General features: G+C 31.6%; 1 protein-coding gene across 1 annotated transcript in view; it reads right to left on the bottom strand.

Moving 5' to 3' along the window:
• Positions 1-19,926, bottom strand: part of LOC145255900 (mitochondrial S-adenosylmethionine carrier protein-like) — a 238,204-nt gene that overhangs the window by 171,420 nt on the left and 46,858 nt on the right. The window lies entirely within an intron of this gene.

The raw sequence follows: 19,926 nt of genomic DNA, 5'->3' as shown, positions 1-19,926 counted from the left end.
TATATATATATATATATATATGCTACATAAGCCCAGAAAGCGCTACAAGGATGGCCTCAACAGCATACTAAGGGATACAGATATTGATACCGACACCTGGGGAGAATGCGGTTGATCTTGGCACTTAGCAGAAATTGGTAAACATTGGCCATGGTTCTCTTCATGCTAAGAGGATGGCGCATGTAAAGTTGAAAAGGGTACTTCGGAGGGGAGATCTGGAATCTGACAGGCAGCCATGCAAATTGGATCTGTGAAACGTGTAGTCGCATTCTTCTTTCAAAGGCAGGATATGTGAGCCACCTGAAGTCTCAAAATAATAGACCATCGTCATTCAATGTTCCACAGCGACCTCATAGCAAAGTAAGGTATGCAGCTCTATATCTGGACTAAGAAGGCATAATAATATTCCTCATCCGGATTCAATCAAAACCTGTTAAGACATTGAACTTGGTGTGTCATGCATGTCACTGAACCTGTAAGTCGACTGCAGGCCTTCAAAGGCACCTGAGGACACATGAGAGGATACTTAGTACAGCACATGAATCTATAGACATCAATCATCTGTGAAGATGCTGCAATCATCATATATGTCTATACTCGTATAAATTTTGGAGTTTTTTTTGTGTATTGTTATTCATTTTAAAAACTCTTTTTTTCTATTTATTTAAAAAGGAAATACTACTTTGTTATATATGGGTCGTGAAATTGCATTCATCTGCAAAAGATCTAGCTAATTTTATTTAATTCCCTATTAGTCTTTTCGGTTTTCTTATGGGATGATCATCTTTAGTTAACTATTACGTGTAATTATATTCACGCAGATATTCTACATGATTTATACTTGCGTAAAAAGTTATAGTAAACACAAACCTCTTTCTATATATGTTTATGTATACATAAATATTTTTGTTTAAAAAATTTTCCCTACCACCCTCCTCCTAGAACTTTTGGTCTACAGACATGAAACTTAATATATAGGGTATTTGAACCCTTACGAAACTATATTTGGGTTTTAGTCAGGGAAAATCGGTGCAAAAGTGTGAAAATTAAATAAATGGAATTTGCCAGTTGAAGGTCGAATGACGGCATTACAAATATGCACGTGTAACATAATAACTATTGGTTCATGTTTTAATTTTTAGCTTTGCAGCAAACATGTCTTCATGGCTCAGGCATTAACATCAAAGGAAAAAGTTAAGTTAAACGTTTTGGTTTCGATTCTCGGTGGTGGCACACAAGTCATTTTTTTTATAACTTTTTAAATAATTATTATACAAGTGCGCGGTCGTAAAATACGCTTAAATATGATATTTTGATTAATGCAGATTTCAGATTCAATATTATATTATATTGGAATATAATATAATATTGAATCTGAAATCTGCATTAATCAAAATATCATATTTAAGCGTATTTTACGACTGCGTACTTAAAATCAACCTTAACACACTAAGAAAATTATTAATCTCCTGTACCACTGAGGTCTCGTTCTATGGTTCCAATGGAAGCCTATAAATCAAGGTCGACAGAGTTTCAATGGGCTCGGTTTTTGGCCCGTTGTTTTCCGAATTTTATATGACCAACCTGAAAACTAAAGTCTTTAATATCATACCTAAATCTATGTTATGTATGTTAGGTATGTCGATGATATACTTCTATTAACAAAAATTTTAGATGAACTGACAAAAATTAAAACTGCACTTAAAAATAATTCCGTACTAAATTTCATACATGAAATAAATATAAATAACACTATTTCCCCCACTCTATATAGAAATTAAAGTCGACACTGATAGATTTATTATCTACCCATACAAAAAACCTGCCAATAAAGGATCATGTTTCCTCAATTCTGAAATATGAATGTCCATAGTGAAAAATCTCATCTACCGAGCCAAATGTAGTTCTTTCACTAATGAAATATTCTATAAGGCACTTTCTAACAAAACAAACCCTGATTAATAACAATTTCACAAATTATATCGCTGCCCAGCAGATTAACCACACGTTAACCGCCATTAATAAAAATGATGATGATGATGACAACGATAATATCAACATATTTTATTGTAACCAGATACACGAATTATAAAATAGATGAAAAAATAATAAGAAATATCATACACAAACACGTTTCAACCACTGAAAAAAAAAACTCTAAAATAAGATTCATTATTTATTACAAAAAATTAAAAACAAATCAATTATTAATATATTCTACATCCGACAACAGTTTATTCAAAACTAGAAAGGCCGTGTACGTTTTTAAAAGCCCTATAGGAGAATGTGTCTAAAAAAAAAAAAAAAAAAACACATACATCGGGATGACTAGAACCAGTATCTCTCGCCGACTAACATGCCACCTATCTTCCCCGAATAGCTCAATTTACAAGACCTCACAGCACATGACACCTCCCAAAACCGAATTTAGAGATATGCTAATAAAAAACACCGCCATTTTAGCCATCTCACAATGTGATCTACGCCTCTCAATTATTGAAGCCCTACTAATCCGTATGAAAAAACAACCAATACGAAGGGGAAGGCACGCTTAAGTGCTTTTAAGTATTTTAAACGATTTTAATCATCTTTTCCTTAAACTCACTAACGCAATTTTTCATCACTTGCATGACCACAACTTATGGAAGTTGAAAATGTTTGCAAATTTCTTTTCACACTCATACAGAAAGTTCGAACATTAGCCCACCATAAAGAAAAAACAGATTACAAGAGAAACAAACAGGAATTATCCCTGCTCTTTAATGAAACATGCAGTAGAGAAAAAATGCTGCTCAAATATATATATGTTTCCATCGCAAAGTGAAGCGTCAATATTTTTTGATAGGTTGAATTCTTTGCATGGAGCTCTAAAGTTCACTATGGAAAGTGAGAAGGACAATTCGCTTCCCTTCTTGGATGTTCTTGTCGAACGTTCAAGGGGGGGGGGGGCTTTCTCACTACAATTTATAGGAAGCCGACATTTACTGGCTGGACAAGGAGCATTCTGGTTGTGCGTACATCTGTTGTATACACCTACGCAAATTCTCCGGGCATAAAAACTAAAATTCTCTCTTTTCACACCGACGTAGTTGAAAGCAGCCCACATGACAGAGGCCTTGACTTTTCATCCAATCGGCATTCAAAGAAAGCAAATTTCAAAAATATTTCCCAAACAGCTTTCGCTGGGAGCCAGTCTGTCACCTATAAAAAGGGCACTGCACGCGAAACCCAGTCAGTCGAAGCCAATCAGCATGTTGTAACAACACCAGTGACTCCTTCGAGGTGCGACGTAAAACAACCAACTTAACTTCGTGCAAAACATGCATGTAAATTCTCCACATGGAAATACCAGATCAGCGAGAATTAATATTTACCCTTCTTGTGTCATTTTGTCTTGCATATTAACGTCTGAAGCTCACTGGATTAACAGTACTGATCTAACTAATATAAGGATTTTAATACAGTTTTAAAACGAAAAAAAAAGAAATATTTTATTTATATCTAAAAAAAAATTATTGCCTCAGTCGGAGCTTTTTATTGCACTTTTTAATCTGAACTTTTTTAATCAGACTCTAATAAAGAGAAAAATATGTCGTGTCTTAGCGACCATACAGTTACAAACATTGTTTTCATGCCGGGACACTTCTTGTCAGAACATTTATTATTTGCTTGCTCGTGTGTTGCATCAGCACGCACATAAAAAAATATGTCAAAACAAAAAAAACATGATTCATTATTTCTTTCTATTGTTAAATAAAAGTCATATATTGAACTTTTAAGATCGCCTTCGCCTTAATGCTGTTTCTAACAAACTTTTATTTTTATTTTTTGTTAGAGGTTGGGAAACATTTACCTTTCACATCACGATTGTGATACCAGGCATTGGTGAATGACGACCAAGTCCCCTACAATATATATATATATATATATATATATATATATATATATGTGTGTGTGTGTGTGTATAAATATGTGTGTATATATAATATATATATATATATGTGTGTGTGTGTATAAATATGTGTGTATATATATAATATATATATATGTGTGTGTGTGTGTATAAATATGTGTGTATATATATAATATATATATATATGAGTGTGTGTGTATAAATATGTGTGTATATATATAATATATATATGTATGTGTGTATATTATATATATATGTATGTGCATGTATGTATGTATATTATATTTATATATATATATATATATGTGTGTATATGTAAGTATGTATATATATATGTGTGTGCGTATATGTATGTATATTATATATGTATATGTGTATATGTAAGTATATATAGGTATATATATATATATATATGTGTGTGTGTGTGTGTGTGTGTGTGTGTGTATTAGTGTTGGGACGATTAATTGGAATCATGAATCGGAAAAAATCATAACTTTTTGGGGTATTGGAATCGGAAAAATTATAGCCTAATTTCCGATTCCAAACAGATTCTTTTAATTTTTTTTTTTTTTTTTGACAATAAAAATTAAATAAGCACAAATTGCTTTTTTATTAGAAGTTGTTCATTTACAACTTACGACTGAGCAGGGCTATATATCTATAAAAGTGAAATTGTGTGTGTGTGTGTGTGTGTGTGTGTGTGTGTGTACATTACCTTATCAAACTACTCTGTCAATTTTCAGTTTACGGACTCTAGATTTGACATAAGGGGTATTGAGATTTGAGAAAATCTTTTCAATCAGTTTTCGGTCAGAAATTTGTCAAGGGGTCAAGGTTCAACGATTTGAAGTTTGAAAACTGTATCAAACTCCTCCGCCAATTTTGGGTCTAAACACTTGAAATTTTAAATGTAGGTTATTTGGACATGGATCAAACTTTTTAATATATTTGAGCACAAAACAATAAATGTTAAGGGGCCAAAATTCGGGTCAAAGTTAAAAAAATTGGATCTCTGCGGTCTCTACCAAATTACTCAGCCAATTTTTGGTCTAAACATTTGAAATTTTACATAAAAGGTATTCAGAAATAGGGAAAACTTTTTAATCAGTTTTTGGCCGAAAATTTACCTGCCAAGGGGTCAAAGTTCAAAAGATTTGACCTTCACGGTCTTTAGCAAACTATTAAGCCAATTTTGGGTCTTAAACATTTGAAATTTTACATAAAGGGTATTCAGACATGCAGTAAATTTTTAAATCAGTTTTTGGGCGAAAATTTGGCAGCCAGACACTACCAAACTCCTCCGCTAAACACTTGAAATTTTAGATGCAATGTACCTGGTCATTTTAATATGTATATACATATGCACACAAAGATATGAGCAGTACATGGGCCAGAGCAAAGCTTGGCAAATTTCATTTACAGATTTAACATTGATTCACAGAGTTTAATTTAATTATATTTATTGGTCATTTATCGAGAGATACCTTGCCTATTCCCTTTGTAAACTTTTTGCATCTATTCGCTAAATGTCTATATGCCTCTACCCAAAGGAGTTTACTTGATTATTAAAAGGTTTTTAATGCTATGGACGGGGTTTTTAAATTTCGTTGGCGCCAGCTTTACATTGGCAGTGTCTGTCATTGGCTTCTGAAATAATTAAAGTTTTTTGGCACTTCTTTTTGGACAAGTGAAAAATATAGATGAAAATCTCCTATGAATTCATCAAAATTTTGGATGGGATACATAAAGAGAAAACATTCTAAAGATTTTCTTAATTAAAAACGAAATTATATCTACATTTACACTTACCTGCATACCTCAAAAAGAAGAATGGGATTGGGACATTTATTACTGTAATCAACAGAAAAAGAAAAGAAATAATAAACAAATGCTCAACAAATTAATGTTACCGAAGGCAAGACTCTTCTACATACTTGAATGAATTTATTTGTGTTTAAACTTCTTTTAAAGTGTGGGGTTTTGGTTCAAAACAAACTTAGTGTCTCTTCTTTGGGTTAGAATTTAAAAACTGGCTGCCTAATAACCCTGGTAGAAGGACCATGGATAATTGAAAATTAAACAAACACTGGTAGAAATATATAAATAAATATTAACAATCGATTGAAAATGTTATGCTGTACGAGTATTTTGTTTAATTTTCGATTTTTGAGCAATTAAGCAAGAATGGGCCGGAAATGAGTATCATTTTATGTTAATTTTGTGTGCGAAACAGTTTTCCTTCGTGGAATTTAAAAATAATTGTTTTTATTTCTTTTCGCCACATAATCATTTAAAATGTAGAATTCCATTTTGGGGGAAGTGATTTAGTAGCTGCTGCTGCTGCTATTATTATTATTATTATTATTATTATTATTATTATTATTAGTAGTAGTAGTAGTAGTAGTAGTAGAGACATCTGTAATTTGTTTTTCTTTTACAGTAACACAAATCAATCTAAGAATCGACCAAACGTGTATAATTGTGAGAAAGAAATATGAACATTTTTTTCAAAGAGGAAAGGTAAAAAATAGTTAACAGAAATCCCTTTTAATGTAAATAATGCTTTTCTGAATAATACGCTGTTACGTAGACACTCATTCTTGACATCCGATAAGCTTTCTTGACTATTCTCTCCCTACACTGTTTTCTTATTTTGCATACCAATCATCGGGTAATTCTTTTTGGGGAACACCAGCATGCCAGATTTCAATCCACTATTTTGATTCACCAAAAAGTATGTCAATGCACCAAATTTCATTCGTGTGGTGTGGTGATTTCTGAAGTGAAAATTGTGAAAGAATTGAAGGAAAATGCTTATGAATGAGTTAGAATGTGTCACATTGAAACGAGGGTAGACAGGATGACTGCAAAAGTAATGGATGGAAATCTGTCACGACTGTGGCAATTGTTATTCCAAGCATATTTAATAAAAAAAAACTTTGAATAAAATGTATCCCATTCCCAGATGTAGCATTGACTCTCCAAGCCTAATTTAATTTGTTTTTATTAGTTTCTATGGTAAGCAAAGTAAATATTCTAGAGTTCACTTACCTATTCAATATTGCAGATTTTAACAAGCTTTTCACACCTATTTGATAAACGACCATATGGTGCCTATTAAAGACTTCACACTTTAATAACAAAAAATTTAAAATGCTTGGATTTTTTTTTTTGTCTCTGCTTTGACCTTGGTCTTGTCTAACCATCACATCCTCTGAAATATTTCATGTTTCCTTGTATTTTGTTTGATTTTTTCACAAGTGAAAAATATAACTGAAAATCTCACAACTTGGATAGAATATATAAAGAGCAAGCATTAAGAAGTTTATTAACTTAAAAAAAACTTTCATTTACATTTAAAATACCCCAAAATATATGAGGTTCTACTTTTTAGGCGATTATGTGTGAACGTACTGAAACGCTATTTTAAAATCTAGAATGGGGGTTCAGTTGTGCATAAATATAACGTAAAATGATTCCATTTCCGGTACATTCTAACTTTTTAAGCAGTTAAGTAATTTTTACCACTAATTCTAAGTCTGATCAGCAAAATCATAAAATCACATGTAATTACTTTATTTTTCATATTGTCACCCGACAAGATTAGTAGTAGGAAAGGAGCATGGTTTTTATGACTTAACAATCACATGTTTTATAGTTTTATAAGTTAGATTTGGAACATTAATATTCCCAATATTTAAAACAAATAAAGTTGCTTACATATCCTTAAAAGATTGTCTGATCAACAAGGTGTGATCATTTTGCGTTATAGTTATGTACGACACTTATTGTTTGGTGTTTTATTGCATTTATACAAGTAAATTTTTAAGGCTGTTTACATGTAATCACCTAAAAATGGAGAATCGTGTTTTTCTTTTTTAAGTGTATTAGAATATAAGTTGGATCTTTTAAAATAATAAACATAGTTTCTCATACATAAGTTGGTGTTTATTGGCTAGATAAATGTATAAATGTTCTTGTAAAAATAAACTTCATTCATTTTTATTCTATTAGAAAAAAATATTTTCCCAGTATGCTACAGAGAGATTTATCAAAAAAGTTAGTTTTGTTTTAGAAGCAAAATATCGACTTCAGCTCCGTTGTTCGATTTAAAAAATAATAAACATGCTTTTTTGTATGTAATTTTATGTTTATTCGCTAGATAAAAATGTACAAATAACTTTTTCTTTCTGTAGAAATTTGTTTTTATGATGGAATAAAATTTGGTGCATTGGCATACTTTTTGGTGAACCAAAATTGTGAACCAAAATGGCGAATTGAAATTTAGCATGCTGGTGTCCCAAAATAGAATTACAGATTATTTTATGTTAAATTTATATTCGAAACTGATCTTTGGCCCCAAATAATAAAATGATTGCTTTTATTTACATTAAGTTTTTTAAGGGTTTCACAGGTAATCACCTATAAATGTTGTATAGTTACTGTACTAGAAAGGTGACATGTTATATATTTTACTATACGTGCTTGTGTATATACTTGTTTGAATTGTATATGCATCACTAAAATGTATATGGTTCTACATTAATTGGACCATATGATGTCTTATCTACATATATCTGTAACAGTCTATTTTATGGACCGTGATCAGTCCAAGTATTGATGCGTGCGTGTGTTTCAGACATGTATTTACAGCTGCCGACTGTCAACACAACGGTTGTATGTTGCATCTACGGCTGGAAAAAGCTAAAAAAAGGTGTCTGTCTAGCTGAACTAAGTTGTGATACAACGAAACTGTACTGTATGTGGATGACTATATGTATACATACATATATATATATATATATATAGTAAGTTATAAAATATATATGGCAATTAAGCTACACTGAATATTCTGCGTTTCATCCACTCTCACTCGAGTGGATGAAACACAGAATATTCGGTGTAGCTTAAGCGCCATATATATTTTATAACTTACTAATTAGCTCTACCTATGTATTGAGCACTTTTGAAGTAAATACTTTAAGTTTACGTATAAATTTATACTTTCGTATATTAATTTTATGTGAGTAAATGAAGTAGTTATATATATATATATATATATATATATATATACAAATAGATATATGTGTGTATATAAATAAGTATATATATGTATATGGGTATGTATATATGTATATGCATATATATGTATATATATGTATTTATATATGTGTATATGTAAATAATTATGTATATATACGTATATATGTGTATATGTAAATAATTATGTATATATACATATATATGTAAATAATTACGTATATATGTAAATAATTATGTATATATACGTATATATGTGTACATGTAAATAATTATGTATATATGCATATATGCATATGTATATATATACGGATGTGTGTGTATATATATATATATATATATATATGTAAATGTATAGATATATATATATATATGTATAGGTAATGTATATATGTATGTATGTATATATGTATGTATATATATATATGTATATATATATATACGTATGTATATATGTATGTATATATATACGTATATGTACGTGTAGAAAAAATAAAAAGGAACAAACCGTATTATGTGTTCATCAACGTTTCGTCTTTATTTCGAGACTTCCTCTGGAAGTAAAGACGAAACGTTGATGAACACATAATACGGTTTGTTCCTTTTTATTTTGTCGGAATACTGTTTCCATCATTTTCATCATATGTACGTGTATGTATATATATATATACGTATGTATATATGTATGTATATATATACGTATATGTATGTGTATGTATATATATATATATATGTATATGTACGCGTGTATGTATGTATATATATGTATACATATATATGTGTATGTATACATATGTATGTATGTGTACGTGTATGTACACTCGTGAGCAAAATAAAAATGAGCCAAACAAATTTTATACATTTTATTGCACTAAAAGCTATATTGAACAAAGAAACTTAAACGAGACTAATAACACAGAACAAGACATTTACTTTAATAAATGCTTTGGATGGAATCGCTTTCTTTTTTGATTTCTTTAAAAGATCAATCCTTTTAGATATGCTCTCAACCAAACTGGAACATTTTGAAGAGGAGATACTATTCCATTCGCTTTGCACAGCTTCCCACAATTTGTCATTGTTCGAAAAGGTTCTTCCATCCAATGCACGAGATATTATGGACCAAATATTCTTGATTGGGTTTAAATCGGGGCTTTAACCTGGCCAAAATATCATATTAATTAAATTATCAGAAAACCATTTTTTTGTGACTTTAGCAGTGTGTGCAGGGGCATTATCATGTTGAAAAATAATGTTCTGGGATATTCCCATCTTCTGGATACTTGGTAACAGTCCTGTTTCTAATATTCCAATGTATTCTTTTGCATTGATTGACTTCTCACATTTAATGAGTTCTCCAACTCCTGCTGCAATAAAAGTTCCCCATACCATTATCCCTCCATTCCCGTATTTAACTCGTTTTTATGCAACTTGGTGAAAATCTTTCTCCAGTTCTTTGATTGCACCATTCGGGAGCATCGGGAGCATCAATAACAAGACAAAATCTTGATTCATCTGACCAGAAAACATTCCTGAACCAGTCTGTATCTTTCTTGCCATATGAGAAAAATCTCTTTCTATCATTGATGTTCTTTTTAGATAAAAATGGCTTCTTTGCACACCTTTGAGAAGAAAATCCCATTTCTATCATTCGTCTAGATATTGTATATCTAGAAAGAGAATTTCCAGCACCTGTTTTGAATTCTTTGCTATGGTCAACATAAGTTTTCTTTCAATCCTTCAAAACAGTTAATTTAAGCCTGTGGTCGTCCTTCAAAGTGAATGACCAGATCCAGATTTCCCTTTTACCAAGCATTCGACTTCGAACCTTTGACCAATTCGCTTCACTACAGAAAGAGATGTTTTCACTTTTTCTTTTCTTAAAATATAAAAAATCTGCTTGTGAGTCATTTTGGACTCCTTAATCCTGCAATCCAGTGTTTTATATCCTCGCCAAGATGCGTTGCAGTAAAAGTTCCCCATACCATTATCTCTCCATTCCCATGTTAAACTGTCATTTTTATGCAACTTGGTGAGAATCTTTCTCCAGTTCTTTGATTGCACCATACGGGAGCATCGAAAGCATCAATAACAAGACAATCTTGATTCATCTGACCAGAAAACATTCCTGAACCAGTCTGTATCTTTCTTGCCATATGAGAAAAATCTCTTTCTATCATTGATGTTCTTCTTAGATAAAAATGGCTTCTTTACACACCTTTTAGAAGAAAATCCCATTTATTTCATTTGTCTAGATATTGTATATCTAAAAAGAATTTCTAGTCCCTTCATTCTTTGCTATGGTCAACATGTGTTTTTTTGATCCTTCAAAACAGTTAATTTAAGCCTGTGGTTGTCCTTCAAAGTGAATGCTCTAGGGCGACCAGCTCCAGATTTCCCTTTTACCAAGCATTCAACTTTGAACCTTTGACCAATTCACTTCACTACAGAAAGAGATGTTTTCACTTCTTTTCTTAAAATATAAAAAATCTGCTTGTAAGTCATTTTGGACTGCCTTAATCCTGCAATTCGGTTTTTTGTATCCTCGCCAAGATGCGGTCCTACCATATTTAGGATTAATTTTTCCACTTATTATTATATGCTATAATGATAATAATAATCTGCAAAGTAGAAATTTTCAATTAAAATTAACAAAAATTCATGGAAAAATATTGAAAAATCGATTTCTTCCTTCTTTCACTCTTGGCCCATTTTTTATTTTTACTCATGAGTGTATATATATGTATGTGTATATATGTATATATGTATATATATATATATATATATACATATATATATGCGTATGTAGGTATATATTTACGTGCATATATATATATGTATATGTACATGTATATGCATATATATGTAGATATATATGTATATATATGCATATGTATAAATATATATGTGTATATGTATATATGTATAAATATATATGTATATATATCTATATATAAATGCATGTATATGCATATATATGTATATGTATGTATATATATACATATATATATGTATATGCATATATATATATATGTATGTTTATATATATGTATAGATATGAATGTGTATATACATGGAGATGTCTCTATATATAAGTATATACATGTGTATGTATATATCTATGTATATATATATTTATATATTGTGTATATATGCAAGCATTTATATATGTATATATATGTATGTATCTATAATTATATAAAGTATTATGTATATGTATGTAAATATATGCATGTATATATACGTATGTATGTATACCTATGTATGGATAAAGGAGACAATAAGAGTGGAAAATGAATTCACAACCATTTTATATTGGAAAATATAGAATATGTCATTTATTTGATAAAGATATACATACATTTATTTAGGGGACTTATATAAACTCCATTGAAATTTGTTGAGCTTCATATTATTCCGATAAATCCCCTATTATAGAATTGAATCTACTCTTTTCTCCTATCTGACCTCATTATGTGTATATATATATATATATATATATATATATATATATATATATATATATAAAATTTATTTATACAAACATTAATGGCTACATATGTGCATACATGTTTCTGTAATCACCCGCGTTGGGGGACGACATCTTCAGCCCAAGAATTACCGTAGAGACGTAGTCCCCCAACGCGGGTGATTACAGAAACATGTATGCACATATGTAGCCAAGAATGTTTGTATAAATAAATTTAATATACCTGCTCTATTTACTCATTGAGCACTCTTTGGTAGACACATGTTGTTTCATTGGATGTACTTCTAGGAAACTAAACTCTACTGGCTATATATATATATATATATATATATATATATATATATATATATATATGTATATGTATGTCTATGTACATGTATATGCATATATATGTATATATATGCATATGTATAAATATATATGTGTGTACGTATACATACGTGTATATATATGTGTGTATGTATATATACATATTTATATGTATATATATGTGTATGTATATATACATGTATATATACATATATATATGTGTGTGTATGTGTATGTATATATATAAGTATGTGTGACGCATATTATCAATGATAGGGTCCTCTCAACATAAATGGTTGACAAGTATTTTAGAAGCCCTTTTGGAACATTATAGTTTTTAGCTTTGCTAACTTTATGCAAAACTATACAAATTCTAACAAATTTATGTGTTCTTTTGATATTTCTAGTCTTTTTACTTGTGTCCCAATGTTAGAGACTATTAATATTTGTGCTGACGTCTTATATCGGAGTAAACTTCCAACTCCCCCAATTCCAGAAAATATTTTTGTAGAGTTAATTAAATTCGCCACCATGTCGGTTGAATTCAGTTTTAACGATATTATGTACAGACAGACAGATGGTGTGGCCATGGGTTCCCCATTGGGACCAGTGTTGGCTAATACCTTTGTGGGTGTTCATGAACAGGGTCTATTATCTGGTTTGCATAAACCAGACATTTACTTTCGTTACTTTTTGCTTATTTGAAAACGAGATGAATGCGGATACTTTTTTATGTTCCTCAATAACATTCATCCAGCCTTTAAGTTTATGGTAGACAAAGAATCGAATTCTACTCTTTCCTTTTTGGATGTTCTTGTATCCAAGATATCCTCATGTTTTCTTACTTCTGTTTGTCGTAAACCAACCTTTACCAGTCTCTATACGTGTTGGGACTTTTTTTGTCTTACAAAACAAAAATACAATTTAATTAAGACTTTAGCACATAGGGTCTTGATTATTTGTTCTGAAGTTAATCTGGATGACGAGCTTAAACTTATTACTAAGACCCTTTGTAACAATGGCTTAGATATTGTTGAAACTACTATTAATAAGAAAGTTTCCAATTTTTATAAATCTAAAGATGTTCTGAATAATACATATGGTTCTGCGATTTGCGAGCACCTTATAAATAACCATGTGTGTGCCAGGAATTTCAGTGCTGACATGTTTACAATCTTGAGTAAGTCGCACTCGCCCTTTAATGTAAGAATTCCAGAGATTATTTTTATTAAGTCTTTGAGACCTTCTCTTTGCAAGCAAAAAGAAAATCTTTCAGGACTTAATTTAGTTTCTATGTAATTTTTCATCCCGTTTATTTTTAGCTTTTTTTTTTCTCCCTCGCCATATTCATGACTTTTTTTCTTAATTGTATTTTCCTCGATTTAGCTCTGTTGAGTGAGGAACGAAATCTGGTTAGCTAACCTTTATTTTTATTTTATTTTTTTAAATCATCAAATCGATTGGTCTGTATTTAGCCATCAATAAGTATGTGCATACATCTCTGCATGTATGTATATATATATATATATATATATATATATATATATATATATATATATATATATATATATATATATATATATAAATGTTTAGAGGTACAGAATTTGTATATGGTTTTAAATAAAATAGTAGGCGGAAATTTCTCGAGAGCTCTTTCGGCTATCATCTCTTCAGGAGTAAATCGATAGCAATCTAAATAGTATTGTGACGAAAATAAAGAGTTCTATTGGGGAACTTATTTAATGTGCCAACGTACGGGGACATTCATTAAATTTATTTACGTTTAAAAAACGATTAAAAATGTTGGCACAACGAGGGAGAAAAAAAAAAAAATTGAAAATATGTTTGCTTCCATTAGTGGGTTCACACCCATATCTTCTGCGAATCAATTTTTCAAAAACTGTCCTTACAGAAATTGAAAATAGAGTTTTGTCTAGGGGCTTAGATTTTTGTATTCCCCCCACGAGTTTAAATAAAGAGAGAACACTTTCTGCCTTTGAAGTTTTGTTCTCTCAACTTAGACATAATGTGCCTAATTCCCCAGAAAAAATTGTTGCCTTAGCTCACCGATATAGTAACATTCCTGTTGATCATAGCGACTTTGTCTGGAACATAACGCAATTTAAGACGATGAAAGCGTTAAAATCTAATACCGATATTTATATGTGTAAACCAGACAAAGGTGCAGGAGTGGTGATTTTGGATAAATCGGACTACGTTGAGAAAATGACAGTTATTCTCAATGATAGTTTGAAATTCCGTAAACTCGGCTCTGTCGAGTTTACGGATAATACTTGCAAGAACGAGGCTAAAATGCAGAGACGTTTACTTGCATTATTTAAAAAGAAGATGTTTTGCAAGGATGTCTATGACAGGATCAGGCCCTCTGGGTCACAACGTCCCAGAATGTATGGTCTCCCCAAAATCCACAAGCAAGGTGTTCCACTGAGACCTATTTTATCAATGGTTGGTTCAGCACAACATTCTTTGGCTCAGTGGCTTGTAGAAATTCTGCAACCTGTGCGCGAGCTATACACCATGCATTGTATCCCAGATTCTTTTCGGTTCGTTGATTGTGTACGTGGGTTGGATTCTAATGCAGAGACGTCTTTCATGTGCTCATTTGATGTCTCTAGTCTTTTCACCAACATACCGTTGGATGAGACTATACGCATATGTGCCGACGCTTTATATGATGGTCGCCTGACTGCTCCACGGTTTTCTAAAGAGATTCTTATTGAACTCATTTTAATGTGTACGAAATCCGTGGAATTTAGTTTTTGTGATATTATGTACTGTCAGGTTGACGGGGTTTCAATGGGGAGTCCGTTGACCCCAACTTTAGCGGATATTTTCGTCGGGTACTATGAATCCGTTATGTTTAATTCTACATCTAAACCCACTGCATATTTCAGATATGTTGACGACACTTTTGCTATTTTTCCTTCGCAAAGTGAAGCGTCGATATTTTTTAATAGGTTGAATTCTTTACATGGGGCTCTTAAGTTCACTATGGAAAGTGAGAAGGATAATTTGCTTCCTTTCTTGGATGTTCTTGTCGAACGCTCAAGGGGGGGCTTTCTCACTACAATTTATAGAAAGCCGACATTTACTGGCCTATATGTGAACTGGTTGTCTTTTGTACCTAAATCACGTAAGGTCGGCTTAATTAATACTTTGGTACATAGAGCCCTCATGATTTGTTCGCCTAACAGATTAGATGTCGAACTCGATAAGATCAGGGAAATATTCATCAATAATGGTTATCCTGTTGACCTTATTGGTGATTGTATTTTCAAAAAGGTTGCGGATTTTAAATCCCCTAAAAAGTTTGGATCCTTGAAATGCTCGGTTTATTTGAAATTATCGTGGATAGGGGAGGGGAATAATATAATTTCAAAACAGATTCGAAGAAGTATTTACGATTGCTTCAATTTGGTGACCTTGCGTGTGGTATATACTACGAGACCTGCTTTTCCGTCTTTCCGCAAGGATAGTTTGCCTTACATCCAAAATAGTAATATTGTATATCAGTTTAAATGCCAGTGCGATGCTGGTTATGTTGGGCGAACATCCTTGCACTTTTTGACTCGTATAAACCAGCATGTTCCATCGAAGATCAGACAAGGGAGGATGGGGTTCAGTGGTCTCCCTCCTTCTGCAGCCTTGGACTCTGCTATTGGCCAGCATTTGGTTGACAACCCGTGCTGTGCCGATAGATATAAAATAGATTGGTTCGAGGTGCTACATAGAGCGGACTCCAAAAACCATTTAAAGATTTTGGAGGCCGTCTCTATCGCGGTGCGTCAACCTTCTTTGTGCCGGCAAAAGGAAACATCAAACGCATTGTTTCTCTTTGGGGAACTTTGAAATTTTTTCTCCCGCTTTTTGTTTTTTTTTTTCTCCCTCGTTGTGCTAACATTTTTAATCGTTTTTTAAGCGTAAATAAATTTAATGAATGTCCCCGTACGTGGGCACATTAAATAAGTTCCCCAATAGAACTCTTTATTTTCGTCACAATACTATTTAGATTGCTATCGATTTACTCCTGAAGAGATGATAGCCGAAAGAGCTCTCGAGAAACTTCCGCCTACTATTTTATTTAAAAAAAAAAAAATATATATATATATATTAGTATATGTATATCTTGTATATGTATATGTATGCATATAAATATATTTATATTTATGTAAATACATGGGTTTAATCATATATGTATATATTATAAATATATGTGTATATATATATGTATGTACATACGTATATATATATACACATATTTTTATGTATATATGTATATGTATGTGTACATATATGTATGTAAGTGTATGTTTATATATCTCCATGTATATATGTATGTATAAATGTATTTATTTGTATGTATATGTATTTATACATATATATATATATATATATATATGTGTGTGTGTGTGTGTGTGTGTGTGTGTGTGTGTGTGTGTGTGTGTGTGTGTGTATATTGTTACACATGCGATAAAAGGGGGGATTGAAAGGAAATTTACGATAAAAGCAAATAAATCATTACCTTTGTAACAAATTATCAAAGGGAGGGGGGGGGGAAAGCAAAATCCAAGTATTTATCGCACATGTGACACGGGTAAAGAAAAACAAATAGAGACACGAGGACAAACACAGTAGCGAAAAAACGAACACAGACGCCAGTGACAACGTTTCAAAATTAACTTTATTATAACAATTTCAACTATGGTAGGGAGGTGGGGATAAGATTAAGTAAAAATAAAAGAAACAGATTACGAGGGTGTGAATGAGTATCTTTATATACTATTTGCTGGTGAGAAATATAACGATACAAAAATAATACATCAATATCAACAAATACAATGGCAAAATGAACTCATTGAGATATGAGAGAGAGATATTACAGTTTTTATTTTTTTTTCCGTTTTTTTCGCTTTTACGGGGAATTTAACCACCGTTTTGTTTGCTTCGTAACATGTGAGATTCCTGTACAGTACCCATCCAACGTTTTGGTTATTTTTGGAGTATCGTGTCTCTTGTGATCATGGAATTAACAATTCTATATTTCGATGACGCCGGCTTGTTCTCCCAGGCATTATTTCTTTTCTTTCGTTGTTGATGGGGGGGGGGGGGGGTCGACATCCGTTTGTTCTCTGTCATTTGGTGGAGTGGTAGATATTTTTCCACTTCCACTCAGCTCGTTCTCTTCTTTCTCCCTCTCTTCCCTATACATTTCATATCCCTCTCTTTTCTTTCTTTGTTGCTTAACAACTAGCACGGGTTGAAAAGTGTGTCATTGACCGGGTTACCTGCCGACTTGCAAGCTTGTGTGCTAAAAGTCTTTCTCACCTCTCTGTCTTTCTTCTATACTGTCTCTTTCTCTCTCCTTTTCTCCCATGTTCATTTTGCCTCTGCGACAAAATATAAAAATAACAAAAAAAAAAAAACCCAATATATTTCTTGTTGGCCTAAAATTAAATATTTAATTTTTCATTTAAATAGATAATCCAATTTAAGGATTATGTCACAATATGTATAAATATGTAAGTATATATGTGTACGTATATATATATATATATATATATATATATATATATATATATATATATATATGCGTGTGTATATATATGTATGTGTATGTAAATACATGCATGCATATATGAATATATATGTCTATAAATGTGTAAATTTTTGTATATAATTATATGTATATATAAATGTATATATATGTATATATATATGTATACATATTCATATTTTTATACTTTTTTAAATTTTTCTTTTATTTTTCTTCCTTTGAAGATTGTAATGCCGGGTATGGGGCAGCCAAACCAGCTGCCAACATTGCCCCGCTTTTTTATTGAAACCAACCGAGAGCTCTTTTTAGTATCCTCGCTGTTCCCTTAAGTGCAATTGTCTGAATCTCTTTTGCACTTGGTTCACCAGGAATATTAGTTAGGTAGGACTTCAGGTTCTTCTTCATAAGTCCTGTGGCACCTATGATAACATGTATGAATGTGTATATGTGTATATATGTATATGTGTATGTACATGTACATATATCTATATATGTATGTGTATGTATATATATGTTATTCTTATGTATGTATATATATGTATGTAAATGTATATATATACATATATATATGTACAAATATATATGTATGTGTAGCAAGATCCAGGGCGATACCAGATGGTCTTGCTTTTCAAATATAGGAAGAGAAGGTGGAAGAGGGGGTGTGATATTTGATCAAGAAAAAAAGAAAAATGTCCCTGGGAGTTTATCAAGAAAAGAAGAAGATAATAGATTATAATTGTTCTTTAAGCGGTTTTAATTTCCATTTTGTACTCATGTAGCGATAAGAAGAGACAAAAATGTCCATAAGAAATAAAATATTTCAATGGGGGAAAAAATAAATAAATATGATAATGAGATTCTTGAGTTTGGTAGAAAAACAATACAGGATCGTTTTCTGGTTGAGTTTGGAAAGAACAATTTAGATATTATGGGAACAATGACTTGGGTTCAAAATGTCTGCTTTGGTGTCTGGGAGATGTTGTCATTTGGGTCCACCTGTTGTATTTAACTACCAGGCCACCAAGCCAGTGATAAGTTAGTTGGACAGATAAATAAATAAAATTGAACCTAGGGAGAGATATGTTCACGAAAGAGAAGGAAGAGGTTCACAAGAAATGAAAAAATGAAAAGAATATAAAATAAGGGGATAGAGAGAGAAGTTCACGAGAGAAGAAAAAGAATATAAGATAATAGGATAGAGAAAAAAGAGGTTCAGAGGAAAAAAAAGAGGAAAGTAATTTTCAAATGACAGTTGGGGGAAGAGGCCAATTTTATAAAAACGCTTGTCTTTTTAGAATTAGGGTCTTTTTACTGGCTGGCATTAAGACGTCCACATCGCTCTCGCCCCGCCTGGCTGGGGGGAGGGCAGAAACCCTCATAAGAGCTAAGTTGAAAAGCTCTTGTTCTTAGCTGGGAAATCAACGTGATGAACTTAAATTATACAACCTGCACCACAAAGCTCGGATCAAAGAACTCGACTTTAAAACAAGTGTACCCTAAATATCTTAAAAGGATTTATAATAATTATTTTGTTTGGTTCATATAAAAATGACTCTGAGATTTTCTTTGTTTCTTGATTGCCGGCCTGAATGAGAATAC

This window comes from Euprymna scolopes, chromosome 1 (genome assembly GCF_053919585.1).
Source record: "Euprymna scolopes isolate OS-2025 chromosome 1, ASM5391958v1, whole genome shotgun sequence".
Taxonomy (NCBI): Eukaryota; Metazoa; Mollusca; class Cephalopoda; order Sepiida; family Sepiolidae; genus Euprymna; species Euprymna scolopes.
Note: the sequence above shows the minus strand (reverse complement) of the source record. Positions and strands in the feature narration are given on the sequence as shown.